The 13,701-nt window shown below is 40.7% G+C and overlaps 1 protein-coding gene across 2 annotated transcripts in view; it reads right to left on the reverse strand.

The window, feature by feature from the left end:
- Window positions 1–9,488, reverse strand: part of ripor1 (RHO family interacting cell polarization regulator 1) — a 115,162-nt gene extending 105,674 nt beyond the window's left edge. Inside the window, exon 1 of one of the 2 annotated variants that reach the window (XM_046307059.1) lies at window positions 9,343–9,488. The gene's annotated coding sequence lies outside the window, so the exon portion shown is untranslated. Of the gene's footprint in view, window positions 1–1,063; window positions 1,087–9,342 lie in introns of those variants that run through there. The other variant, XM_046307068.1, reaches the window with a different exon arrangement.
- Window positions 9,489–13,701: the final 4,213 nt, after the last annotated feature.

Below are 13,701 nucleotides of genomic sequence, written 5' to 3' on the forward strand. Positions count from 1 at the left end.
TGGAAACACTCATCTCCCTCACTAGCTTTAAGCACCAGCTGTCAGAGCAACTCACAGATTACTGTACTTGTACATAGCCCATCTATAATTTAGCCCAAACAACTACCTCTTTCCCTACTGTATTTATTTATTTAGCTCCTTTCACCCCATTATTTCTATCTCTACTTTGCACATTCTTCCACTTTAAATCAACCATTCCAGTGTTTTACTTGCTATATTGTATTTACTTTGCCACCGTGGCCTTTTTTTGTCTTTACCTCCCTTATCTCACCTCACTTGCTCACATCGTATATAGACTTGTTTATACTGTATTATTGACTGTATGTTTGTTTTACTCCATGTGTAACTGTGTCGTTGTATGTGTCGAACTGCTTTGCTTTATCTTGGCCAGGTCGCAATTGTAATAAAATAACTCGTTCTCAACTTGCCTACCTGGTTAAATAAAGGTGAAATAAAACATTTAAAAGTTGCTGGCTGTAAGTAACCTAAAACAAACATTCTACAGCTGACCCACTGGATGATCCAGGAAATATGATGTATTTGAACAAGGTTAATGCAGGAGGCATTTAAAAAAAAGTGGAAACCCCCTAAATTAACACATGATGAAAACCATGAAATCACAACAAATAACACGTTCATATCTGCATACAAATTTGACCCCTAATCCTGCAGCAGGAGGATTTAAATTAATATTGAATATTTAAAATGGCCGCCAGAGGGCAGCTGGGAGTGGTGTTTGCAGCAGACCGGCGTGGATCAAATTCGACCCAAGTAATCAATTAAGCAATGCTAGCCTACCATAAACATTTTTCCAATAAGTACAGTTCAATTTACAACCACAAATACCAATAGCCTACCAAGAAAACCATAATATCTATTTCTATGATGAAACATACCGATATGTAACTATACCCAGGGTCATCATTTGGGTTCTTGCATTGAATTATATTGAATTATGCTTATTTTACGCTATACCACAATAAACATAAAAGTTCAAATGCCGACGCCATTGAGTGCTTTTGACCAATAAGTGATAAAAACCAACCAGCTAGATTTTTCTTACCTCTTCAGAAAAGTTGCAGCCTCCTTGATGCTCTGTGGAACTTCCTGAGTAATCGATCACTCCATTATTCCTGAAATCTTCTTGTAAGATACCCCTCAAATGCCAGTTGGATTAGCTGAGCTTTCCTCAGGTGTAGAATACTTCTTTTGTGCTGACTGAACACGTTTGTCAAAGTAAAAAATAAGTTCTCGCATTTAGCTGTGGACACCCCACTCATGAGCCCTATGATTTCATTTTGAATATCGTGTAATATAATAATAATATATAATAAATATAATATATATGCCATTTAGCAGACGCTTTTATCCAAAGCGACTTACAGTCATGTGTGCATACATTCTACGTATGGGTGGTCCCGGGGATCGAACCCACTACCCTGGCGTTACAAGCGCCATGCTCTACCAACTGAGCTACAGATGGACCACGTGTGACATGTATGTGGCCTTGTGGGGTATGGTGCTAAGCACCTTGGAAAGTTCCTTGTCTTTTCGGAGAGTATATTTCATAATTGACAGAAAAAATCCACTGCCTCCCTCCCCTCTTGACTCTATCGTGTCCAATGTCCCCTCAGAGGTTACTGCTTTGAAATAAGGAATTCTGTATATATATATATATAATATATATAATTCTGTGATGTCCACAATCACCGACAAACATGTGATTTCTTGCCAGCACCCATCATTAACAAGTGTTGACACTGATGTTCCCATAGGACTTCAAACTAGTTTTTCTTTCCACAGTGCAGTGCATTTCAAATGCTCTTTGATTGATGCATGCCGAGCGAATCCTTTGGTACGATCAATAAAATTCTTCCGGTTAGAGTACCCAGCTTGGGTGAAGTCCTTGTCTGCGTTAGCATTGGACCCAACTCAGAACTTTCGACATGGGAAACAAAATGCCGCATCTGCAGTAACCGAGTATTCCAGCTACTCTCTTCCTATGAACCAGGTGCTATTAAATGTAAAAAAAAATGTGGACAGAAAACCTGCAGCTAGGGTAGGATTCTAGGCTAACCAGAGCTGGCTCCTCTGTTCCAAGATCGTCAGGAACAGTCGGAGGTGTAGGGGGCTGTGGAGCCATTATCCTGGCGGCACTAATGGAAGGGTGGGTAGGCTCTGCAGGCAAAGCTATCTGAAGCTCGGCAGCATCATTGCTGCTGGGCTTGATGGCAGCCTCTGTGGTTTGATACTGCTGCTGCTAGTTGCTATCATTCTCCTTTGGCTTTGTTTGGGTACCTTGGCAAAGCCAATTTCTGATATCCATCGTGGCAGTGGCAGATTAGCTGGTTCGAGCTAGCTAAATAGGCAAAGGCTAATAACACTATGCTCTTTACAGCTCGCTAAGAAGCTAACTAATCTGTGTAGTGGTGGGGCGTGCGGCAGAGTTGAGTGAAGCAACTTCAACAGTAAACTTGACCCCACCTTATAAATCAAAATCAAATATGACAGGCGGAGGCGTATCACATTATTTACTTAGCCTACCATAGATCAGAAGCGCTTTTCCCCCACTTTTTATAGAAACCCAACCACCCCAGTGGCTTTTCCATAGCCCCCCTACACACACCGCGGCACGCTCTGTCAATTGTGTAGTACTACTTAAAGAGTTTTTGGGGTATCTGTACTTTACTATTTATATTTTTGACAACTTTTACTTCACCTCATTCCTAAAGAAAATAATGTACTTTTTACTCCATACATTTTCCCTGAGGCCCAGAAGTACTGAGCAGGACAGGAAAATGGTCCAAGCGCACACTAATTAAGCGAACATCCATAGTCATCCCTACTCCCTCTGATCTAACGGATTCACTAAACACATATGCTTCGTTTGTAAATTAAGTCTGAGTGTGTCACTAATATCACCGAAGGTGGCTCCCCTTCCCGTTCGGTTGGCGCTCGGCAGTCGTCGTCGCCGGTCTACTAGCTGCCACCGATCCCATTTTCGGTTGGTTTTGTCTTATTGGTTTCACCTGTTCCTTGTTGGGGTTTTTGGGTTGGGGTTATTTAAGTTCTATTAGCCCGCCTGTGTTTGTGCCGGCTTGTTTACTGTTATGTCAAGAGGTGTTCCTGTTTTTTGTTGGGATTGTCGCTGTCCAGCGTATGTACCAGTTTGTACTCGGTAAAAGTGTTTTACGCCTGTGTTCGGCGTCACCCATTTGTGCGCTATTCCTGTACGGACATTAAAGCGTTTTGAATCCTCTGCTCTCTGCGCCTGACTCCACACCCATCACTCTTCAACCGTTACAGAGTGTTGGAGTGTGCCCCTGGCTATCCATAAATTACAAAAACAAGAAAATGGTGCTGTCTAGTTTACTTAATAAGAAATTCAAATGTATTTATACTTTTTAGTAATTTTAGTAATTACATTTACTATTGATACTTAAGTATATTTAAAACCAAATACTTTTAGACTTTTATTCAAGTAGTAGTTTACTGGGTGACTTTTTTACTTTTAAGGTAAATTTACTTTTACTCAAGTATGACAATTGGGTACTTTTTCCACCACTGCTGCTGACACCGTGCAGCAGAGATACTGTCACTCCCTGGCCTTAGTTATCTTTGTTTTCTTTATTATTTTGGTTAGGTCAGGGTGTGACATGGGGGATTTATGTGTTTTTCCCAGGTCTAAGGTTTTTTGTATATTTATGGGGCTGTTTCCTTTCTAGGTAGTTTGTATGTCTATGGTTGCCTAGATTGGTTCTCAATTAGAGACAGCTGTCTATCGTTGTCTCTGATTGGGAACCATATTTAGGCAGCCATATTCTGTGTGTACTTTGTGGGTGGTTGTCTCCTGTCATTGCACCAGATAGGACTGTTTCGGTGTTCTCGTGTATGGTCTTTATTAAACATGTTGAACTCTAACCATGCTGCATTTTGGTCCTCCTCTCCTTCAACGGAAGAAAACCGTTACAGATACAGATTTTGCGCCAACCTATTACTCAGTCATTTAAACTTTTTTGACATTTTTATATAGGATCCTAAAACTGAGGGCTCACAAGTATTAACTGAGGGGGCTATGCCAGCTAGTTAACTTGGGCTAATCTCCTGTTTTTAGCTCCTCATATGATCTCTGCTTGTTGGCTAACTATCCACCTTGTCATTGGCATAAAGCAGTGTTCCCCAACCCTGGTGTGTGCGTGAGGGAGTGCATGTGTGCTAAGGTCTGGAGAATCAGAACAGGTGGCCAGTCCACACTACCGCTGTTCTACATTCTGATGGCTTGTAGATAGAAACTGACCCTGAGCCTATTGGTACCAGATCGCCTGCCCGATGGTAATGGGGATCGGGGATTCGATCCAGCAACCTTTCGGTTACTGGCCCAACGCTATAACCACTAGGCTACCTGCCACCCCACTTACCTCCTTCCTATAGGCTAACTCGTCGTTGTTGGTTATCAGGCCTACAACTCTGATCTCATCAGCAAATTTGATGATGGAGTTGGTGTTGTACAAAGCCATACAGTCGTGGGTGAACAGGGAGTACAACAGAGGGCTGAGGACCCACCCCTGGGGGTCCCCTGTGTTAAGAGTCAGTGTGGAGGAAGTGTTGTTGCCAATCCCAGTTTTTCAAAAGTTATCTATCTATTTTGCTTGTCAGATAGGATTATATGCATAGAAATAGAATGAATAGACTGAACATATCATTGAATTGAACGGGGACTCACGTTCTATTAATTATATTTTTATGCATTTAATCATATCTGATAGCCGAAATACGGATAGATAACTTTGGAAAAACTGGGCCCTGGGTTGTGGGTTTGATTCCCACTGTGGTCACATAGGAAAATGTATGGACTCACTTTGTATGGACTCACTCAGGGAAGACTCTTCAGAGGAGGAAGGGGAGGACCATCCTCCTCAGTGAATTTTGAAAAATGTAAATAATGAAACATAAAAAAAGTTAGACTTCTTAGATAAAACTATAATATATAGTTAGCCTCAGCAGCACTCTGTAGGGAAGCACCATATTCTAACCAGAGGACAGCTAGCTTCTGTCCTCCTCTGAGCACATTGACTTCAATCCAAAATGTAAGAGGCTCACAGTTCTCACTGCCTTCCATAGACTTACACAGTCATTATGACAACTTCCAGAGGACGCCCTCCAACCTATCAGAGCTCTTGCAGCATGTACTGACATGTTGTCTATTCAATCAAAGGACCAGAGAATGAATCTCGTACTGAAAGCTAGCTGGCACAGCAGTGTATAAAATGTGGTGAATAGTTGACTCAAAGAGAGCGAAAGACAATAGTTGAACAGTTTTGAACAAATTAATTTCTTCCAAAATTAATGAGAAGCAAGAGAGAGAGGGAGAGAGAGAGAGAGAGAAAGAGAGAGAGAGTTAGCTATATTTCGTAATATATATTTATTTCACTTTCATTTTCACTTACTTAGCTAGCATCAAATGCAGCTACCTAGTTTAGCCTACTCAAACACCTGGCTCAAACAGAAGAAGGGGAAGGGGAGGTAGCTGGTTATTGCTATGCAACACTGGAACTCTTCCGAATCAAAGTAATCTTTTGGTTTAATTCATTTACTGCCACCAGGGCCCACCGGTGTAACTGCTAAACTGCTTGCTGCTGTACTGCATGATTGATGATTTTAGTGGGTTTTCTAACGCGTTAATTTTAGTAGCTATGTTGACTATGATGTGGCAACGATGTAGGCTGTGTGTTAGCTTGGTTTGGCTTGGATAAAAAACAATTGCCTGTTCACAGACAGCTGATGTGTTGTGCACTGAAGTCCACAAAATGAACGGAAAAGATGAGTGGAAGAGAGTGCGTAGATGGATGCGAGAAGGAATTATATGTACAACGAGCTGTTTGTATGTGGCTGATAGGAAAGTGAATTGTTTGTGTGTGATCGGGGGTGTATTCATTGCACTGATCCTGTTGAAGAATGTTTCTTAAACGGAAGCAAACGGAACAAAACAGAGATAAACACTCTCGCTTGCAACTGTTGGACTAATGATTGCACCCCAGATCAACTTAATGCAGAAAAGAGTGTGCAAAGCGCTATTGAATGTGTGATTGTCTGTCACCTTGATTACTCAAACTTCTCTCGACCTATGAACCTACGAATTAAACTTTCATTCATAGGCTAGGTTGTAGCAACCTCATAATGGGTACAGGGAAAATTAGAGTATCATGTAGTAGCCTAAACCTATTGACGTTACATTGAACTGGGTGAATGGAATATGAATGACAGTCAACTAATATGATGTAATAGAAATAAGGCCATGTTCATAAAAAAAAAAATCTTCCCTCATTTTTTTTTTTTTTACACCCTGTTTTCCTTCCCAATTTCCGATCATGTCTCATCGCTGCAACTCCCAAACGGGCTCCAGAGAGGTGAAGGTGGAGTCATGTGTCCTACGAAATATGACCCGCCTAAACACACTCCTTAACACCCACCAGCTTAACCAGGAAGCCAGCCGCACTAACGCGTCAGAGGAAACACTGTTCAACTGGTGACCGTGATCAGCCCGCAGGCACCCGGCCCGCCACAAGGAGTCGCTAGAGATTGCGATGAGCCAAGTAACCGGCCAAACCGGCCAAACCCTTCCCTAACCCAGATGACGCAAGGCCAGTTGTGCGCCGTCCTATGGGACCCCCGGCCACAGCAGTGCCTTAGACTGCTTTGGATTAAAGTGTCTGCTATGTAAATGGAATCATTTACGAAATAATTGGCCAATGCAATGAGTGAAGCAGTGTGAAAACCTAGCTGCCAAAAGACCCCAGCAACTTCATTTTGGATACATACTTACTGTATAAGGGACGCGTTTGTTACATGCAGTACATGTCTCTTCCTGTCAATATCAGATTTGATTTGTTTTTACTCTGCAGTAAAATCATAATAGTAATCATCATAATAGAACATTGTGGTATAAATCATGCTTTATATCTGTATACTTTACAAACATACATTGTCATTGTGCAGGTCTCAAAATATCCATAGTAAACAAACCAGTTTAAAATGTATAGGTTTACCAAACGGTTAAGTGATTATCAATTAAGAGAAGTTGGATTAAATAATAGTGAAATGTATTAATAAATGAGAAAACAATCATATCAAAAGTAATGTGAGCATTACATTGTGAAAAGCAAGTACTCTATGAACATTTATTGCAATGTGAAACGTTTGGTGAAAAAGTGACTATGTGTGATGTACTCAGTCAGTTGAAAATGTGCTTAAAGTTCGTTTTGACTTTTGTACTAAGAGTTGTGAAACCTGACCACGTAATTGTGAAAATTGCACCAAAGCAATAAAATAAACTGTAAGATACAGTTTTCATGGATACAACATGTATTCCCTTAGACACGGCACAGATTCCCTGGATGAAAACAACTTTCTGAATGTTATTTTATCCATGTGGGAGGCTGGAAGACAGGCTGTCACCCTTTCTCCTCCATGAAAGCCCTCCTGATATTGAGAAACCCTCCCCAAAAAGCAATCCGTTGTCTGGGCAACGAGAGTGCTTGTGTACAACAACGAAAGTCTGGGGAGGGGTGAGGTGGGCACTGTCAGTTCAGTTTCATCCACTGGGAATGTCCCAGGCTGGCTCAGAACCAACCAATACCAATGAGCTAATGATTAAACAACAGGACTGTGGGACAGAAAAACAGTCCAATTTCTCAGTTACCACATAGTTAGTTAAAGGAAAATTACACTTAAAAAATATATTTTGCATCATACTGTGACACTTTCTGTATTTTTACATTTCTGTATCTTGAAACCTTGATTGCAGACATGCAAAACATTTTGGGACTGTATCAACAATGGATTAATGAAACAAATACCAAAAGATGGAAAGCCATAAGAAACGTGTAGGCTACTGTGTTTAGGTTGTGGAGTTTGATGTCTGAGTAGCAAAGAATACCTTTATATTTGGGATCTGGGTATCTGTTCAATGGTATTTTTAATTGTTAATATTTAGGCCTACCCATTAATTTTGGAAGAATACAACAAATAAATTCCCCATGAGTTTTTTTCCTATCATAACCATAACCATAATATGGTTTAATAACCATAATATGGTTTAATTGTTTACAAACATCAAACAAACAATGTAAAGTGACAGTCCTTGTATCTAGACGAGAGTACAACTGTCTGTGAATCAGCAGCTGTCAACCAACACAGAGATATTGTATGGCACTAGACACAACCCATGCATGGTGTGCTTATGTTTAGGAGCACATCACAAGCTAGGTTTCCATCCAATTGGCGATAGATTTGAATGCAAATATGCTCAAATCCACATAAAAACAATATACGGATTTTCCCACCAGATGTGTTTCCATCAAATTGATTTGTTGCAGATAAATGTCTGTGCGTTATGACGTCGTGCAATTAAAATGAACTTATTTTGCAGTGAAATTCCCATGTACCAAATACAAAATACAAGTTAAATGGGTTTCCATCGCATTTTCAATTCTACTGATGGTTTTCTCACAAACTAAGTGTTATAAATCGAAAGAAGTCACCATTGGCCTCATGGTGAAATCGCTGATCGGTTTCCTTCCTTTCAGGTAACTGAGTTAGGGAGGATGCCTGTATCTCTGTAGTGACTCTATGTACTGGTACACCATCCAGATGTAATTAATAACTTCGCCATGCTCAAAGGGATATTCAATGTATGCTTTTTTATTTTTTACCTATTTACCAGCAGGTGCCCTTCTTTGCGAAGCAATGGCAAACCTCCCTGGTCTTTGTATATATATTATATATATTTTTTAAATGGGACCTGCTGTCTATCTTGACCCTTTTCTGGGTCCGAATCTGGTCAGCAGTCCACTGAGTATGGGGGGTGTAGAGAATCATTGTACCATCTAAACCTCTGTGAAATCTATTTTCCATAAACAAAAATGTGGTTCAAAATGTTTTATATTTATGTTTGAAGATGACGTATAAAAACGAAATTAAAATACGTAAAAATGTAACTTAAAAACGGGAAGCATAGAAATAAAACACATAGAACATATCTACTGCTTCTTAGACTTGCTTTCAATGAGAATGATAAATCTATAACAAACATTTCTGTGTGAATTTGATCGAGTCGCCCAAAAAGTTACATATTGCAGCTTTTGAAAAAAAATCCAATGACATCGTGACATTTTTTGTTGATTTCACCTTGAATTCACGTTAGTTGACAACTTAACTATGCATATCAAAACTAGACATTGAACTGATGTCTGTGCCCATTGGGGTACTTCACTCGCATGAAAAGGTTGAATGGAAACCTGGTTACAGATACTGATCAAAACCCCAAACATATTACTGTCTTACCTTGACTTTAGTCCGAAATGTAAGCAGAAGAACAATAACGAGGAGCACCAACACAGTTGAGACAAGATAAGTAAGGCTTTCAAGTTCAAACTCCCAAGCAAGTGGTACAGCAGAACTCCCCTCGAATGTCCCACCTCTTTTGCGCTTTTGATGAGCCACGTAAATTGCATTATAGGCTACCCTTCTCGCGCTTGTTTTACAGACAGTTGAGGAGTGACCTGCCCCGATAAATGCAACTGCCCTTTTTGTCTTTGTTAATTTCAACATGTGATGGACAGTTAACCCTTCCTCTAATCCTATACCATTTGTTGACACAATACTAAACCCTATGAGAATGCATGATCTCTGCAATCCGATAAAGTGATTAAGGGTTAACAGCTGGACATTGAAACGCACTTCACTTACACACACGATTCTGTTGTCTCCAACTGCTTAGTAGATGTCCCATAGCTGTATCCATCGTCAAACAAGAAGACTGTCGCACCTTTCTGTATGGACAGTGAGTGACTGCACTACAATTGGTACACACACCAAAAAGTGCCTAAACTTGTACCACCAACACAAGAACAACATTTCCATACTGGCAACACATGTCCCTTTGGTGTAACATTCAGCATTTCTCAAATGTTCTGTGTCACGATGGAAGGGTCATCTTACACATTACTTGATCTCACCCTACAGACACTGTAATTACTAGGTTATGACAACTGGGTTATGACTATATTGGTGATGTTGAAGAAACTGATTTAATGTTGTGGTTTCTTAATGTTTGCTATTGAGTGCAAAATTGCAAAGCCCTTAAAATGTCAGTGCTTATAAAGCCATCAGCCCCTGCCCTTTGGATCTGATCTGCCTTGAAGCTTCAGTCAGCAGTTTTACCAGTCCACACTTCCTGCTTGCTCTCACACTAGCGCTTTCTCCCCTGTCATGACCCCCAGCACGCACATCCGCCTGGCCCCTGGAGATCAGGTTGGCCTTCAGTAAGAGTGGGGAGATAGAGGGGTGTAAATGGGAAACTGTGATCCAAATCAAAGTGTTTTGGTCACGCACACAGATTTGTAGGTGTTATCGCAAGTGCAGAGAAATGCTTGTATTTCTAGCTCCAACAGTGCAGTAAAACAAAACAATAGACACATAATCCAAAAAGTAAAAAGAAAGAAATTATGAAGAGTCGAAAGAATCCAATTAACAACACAGACAGCACTGTAACTGTAATCTAAATGCAATCTATACATATCTACACCAGATTAATTTACACAAGCTATAATAGGAATCCATCTGCATTGTCCTCTTTATGTTCCCATCATCTGTCTTTCACCCCTCCTTCCATATTTTACTTTGTTTTCCATTTCGTTCTGCCACTAATCTGCTGTGATAGCATGAGGCCCATCACAGGGACAGCTGTGTGAAAAAACAACTTTAGGGTGGCTCATTTTGCCCATTGGTTTAACCTTTCTTACAGTGGGGCAAAAAAGTATTTTGTCAGCCACCAATTGTGCAAGTTCTCCCACTTAAAAAGATGAGAGAGGCCTGTAATTTACATCATAGGTACACTTCAACTATGACAGACAAAATGAGGGAAAAAATCCAGAAAATCACATTGTAGGATTTTTTATGAATTTATTTGCAAATTATGGTGGAAAATAAGTATTTGGTCAATAACAAAAGTTTATCTCAATACTTTGAAATATATACCCTTTGTTGGCAATGACAGAGGTCAAATGTTTTCTGTAAGTCTTCACAAGGTTTTCACACACTGTTGCTGGTATTTTGGCCCATGTCTCCATGCAGATTTCCTCTAGAGCAGTGATGTTTTAGGGCTGTTGCTGGGCAACACAGACTTTCAACTCCCTCCAAAGATTTTCTATGGGGTTGAGATCTGGAGACTGGCTAGGCCACTCCAGGACCTTGAAATGCTTCTTACGAAGCCACTCCGTTGCCTGGGCGGTGTGTTTGCGATCATTGTCATGCTGAAAGACCCAGCCACGTTTCATCTTCAATGCCCTTGCTGATGGAAGGAGGTTTCAACTCCCAAATCTCACGATACATGGCCCCATTCATTCTTTCCTTTACACGGATCAGTCGTCCTGGTCCCTTTGCAGAAAAACAGCCCCAAAGCATGATGTTTTCACCCCCATGCTTCACAGTAGGTATGGTGTTCTTTGGATGCAACTCAGCATTCTTGGTCCTCCAAACACGACGAGTTGAGTTTTTACCAAAAAGTTCTATTTTGGTTTCATCTGACCATATGACATTCTCCCAATCTTCTTCTGGATCATCCAAATGCTCTCTAGCAAACTTCAGACGGTCCTGGACATGTACTGGCTTAAGCAGGGGGACACGTCTGGCACTGCAGGATTTGAGTCCCTGGCGGCGTAGTGTGTTACTGATGGTAGACTTTGTTACTTTGGTCCCAGCTCTCTGCAGGTCATTCACTAGGTCCCCCCATGTGGTTCTGGGATTTTTGCTCACCGTTCTTGTGATCATTTTGACCCCACGGGGTGAGATCTTGCGTGGAGCCCCAGATCGGGGGAGATTATCAGTGGTCTTGTATGTCTTCCATTTCCTAATAATTGCTCCCACAGTTGATTTCTTCAAACCAAGCTGCTTACCTATTGCAGATTCAGTCTTCCCAGCCTGGTGCAGGTCTACAATTTTGTTTCTGGTGTCCTTTGACAGCTCTTTGGTCTTGGCCATAGTAGAGTTTGGAGTGTGACTGTTTGAGGTTGTGGACAGGTGTCTTTTATACTGATAACAAGTTCAAACAGGTGCCATTAATACAGGTAACGAGTGGAGGACAGAGGAGCCTCTTAAAGAAGAAGTTACAGGTCTGTGAGAGCCAGAAATCTTGCTTGTTTGTAGGTGACCAAATACTTATTTTCCACCATAATTTGTAAATAAATTCATTAAAAATCCTACAATGTGATTTTCTGGATTTTTTTTCTCATTTGTCTGTCATAGTTGAAGTGTACCTATGATGAAAATTACAGGCCTCTCTCATATTTTTAAGTGGGAGAACTTGCACAATTGGTGGCTGACTAAATAATTTTTTGCCCCACTGTATATAGTCATAACTAGAGCTGTCTTTTGGGGAAGTCGGACAAAGTAAAGGAATAAGTTCTTGTATGAACAGATAATACAATATATGCTGTTGACACATTTTGTTTTGTGTCCATAATAATGATAAGCTGTTATTCGAGGATGATAAATTATCCATGAGAGTCGCTGACAGTTTATTAAATTAAGAAATTCCCAGCAATTGAATCAGAATGAAAAATTTGATGACATCCTACAGTGGAAATATTATGCAGATTGTTTCCATTAGGCCATCCACATTCTATTTAAAGTTTAACGGATTTAATTTTTGTAAAAGTGAGGCAGGTGAGCGAATAAAAATGATTTATCCCCTTGTAAAAATACTATAGCGACCTAAGTCAACCAATCAAATGTATTTATAAAGCCCTTTTTACACCAGCCGAAGTCACAAGGTACTCTACAGAAACCCAGCCTAAAAGCCCAAACAGCATGCAATACAGATGTAGAAGCACGGGGGCTAGTAAAAACTCCCTAGAAAGGCAGGAACCTTGGAATAAACCTTGAGAGGAACCAGGCTCTGAGGGGGGGCCAGTCCTCTTCTGGATGTGCCAGGTGGAGATTATAACAGAACATGGCCAAGATGTTCAAACGTTCATAGATGACCAGCAGGGTCAAATAATAATAATAATCACAGTGGTTGTAGAGGTTGGAACAGGTCAGCACTTCAGGAGTAAATGTCATTTGGCTTTTCATAGTTGAGCACTCAGGAGTTAGAGACAGTAGGTGCGGTAGAGAGTTCACCAACTTGCGAACTTGTCAAGAGATTTGAGATTTGAGCCTGAATTTGAGAGTGGTTCCATTTCTCCAGCCCCACCCTTCAGCTGCTAACCAAAACAAGTAGCGGGGTGCCGCTTTGTTGTTTTTCGAATCCCAGATTTCCTTTTTAAGAAGACAAAACAGTATTCAGTACTGTTGTACTAAGAGAGTCTTTCATAGAACCCTGATCTCAGAAGTCTATTGGTCCCAGAGACTGAACCGTTGGCCTGGAACATCATCACCATGGGATACCATTCCCTTCCCAGTCCAGAAGGCTGCCATTGTGCTTCTCTGTGAGGGTTGACATCACATTCAGCATGACTTTGGCACTGTCCTCAGTCCTCATCAGCACCTGTCGAACAGAAACACACTACAGACAGACAGACAGTTACCAGATCTATGCCAATCTCATATGACTCTAGTCCTACCTTATTCTACACTTATAAACACATATGTTATTATCATATGAGTTTTGCTACTTCAGAGTAATGTAGAGTGCATTGTGCA

This window comes from Oncorhynchus gorbuscha, linkage group LG02 (assembly GCF_021184085.1).
Source record: "Oncorhynchus gorbuscha isolate QuinsamMale2020 ecotype Even-year linkage group LG02, OgorEven_v1.0, whole genome shotgun sequence".
NCBI classification, from domain to species: domain Eukaryota; kingdom Metazoa; phylum Chordata; class Actinopteri; order Salmoniformes; family Salmonidae; genus Oncorhynchus; species Oncorhynchus gorbuscha.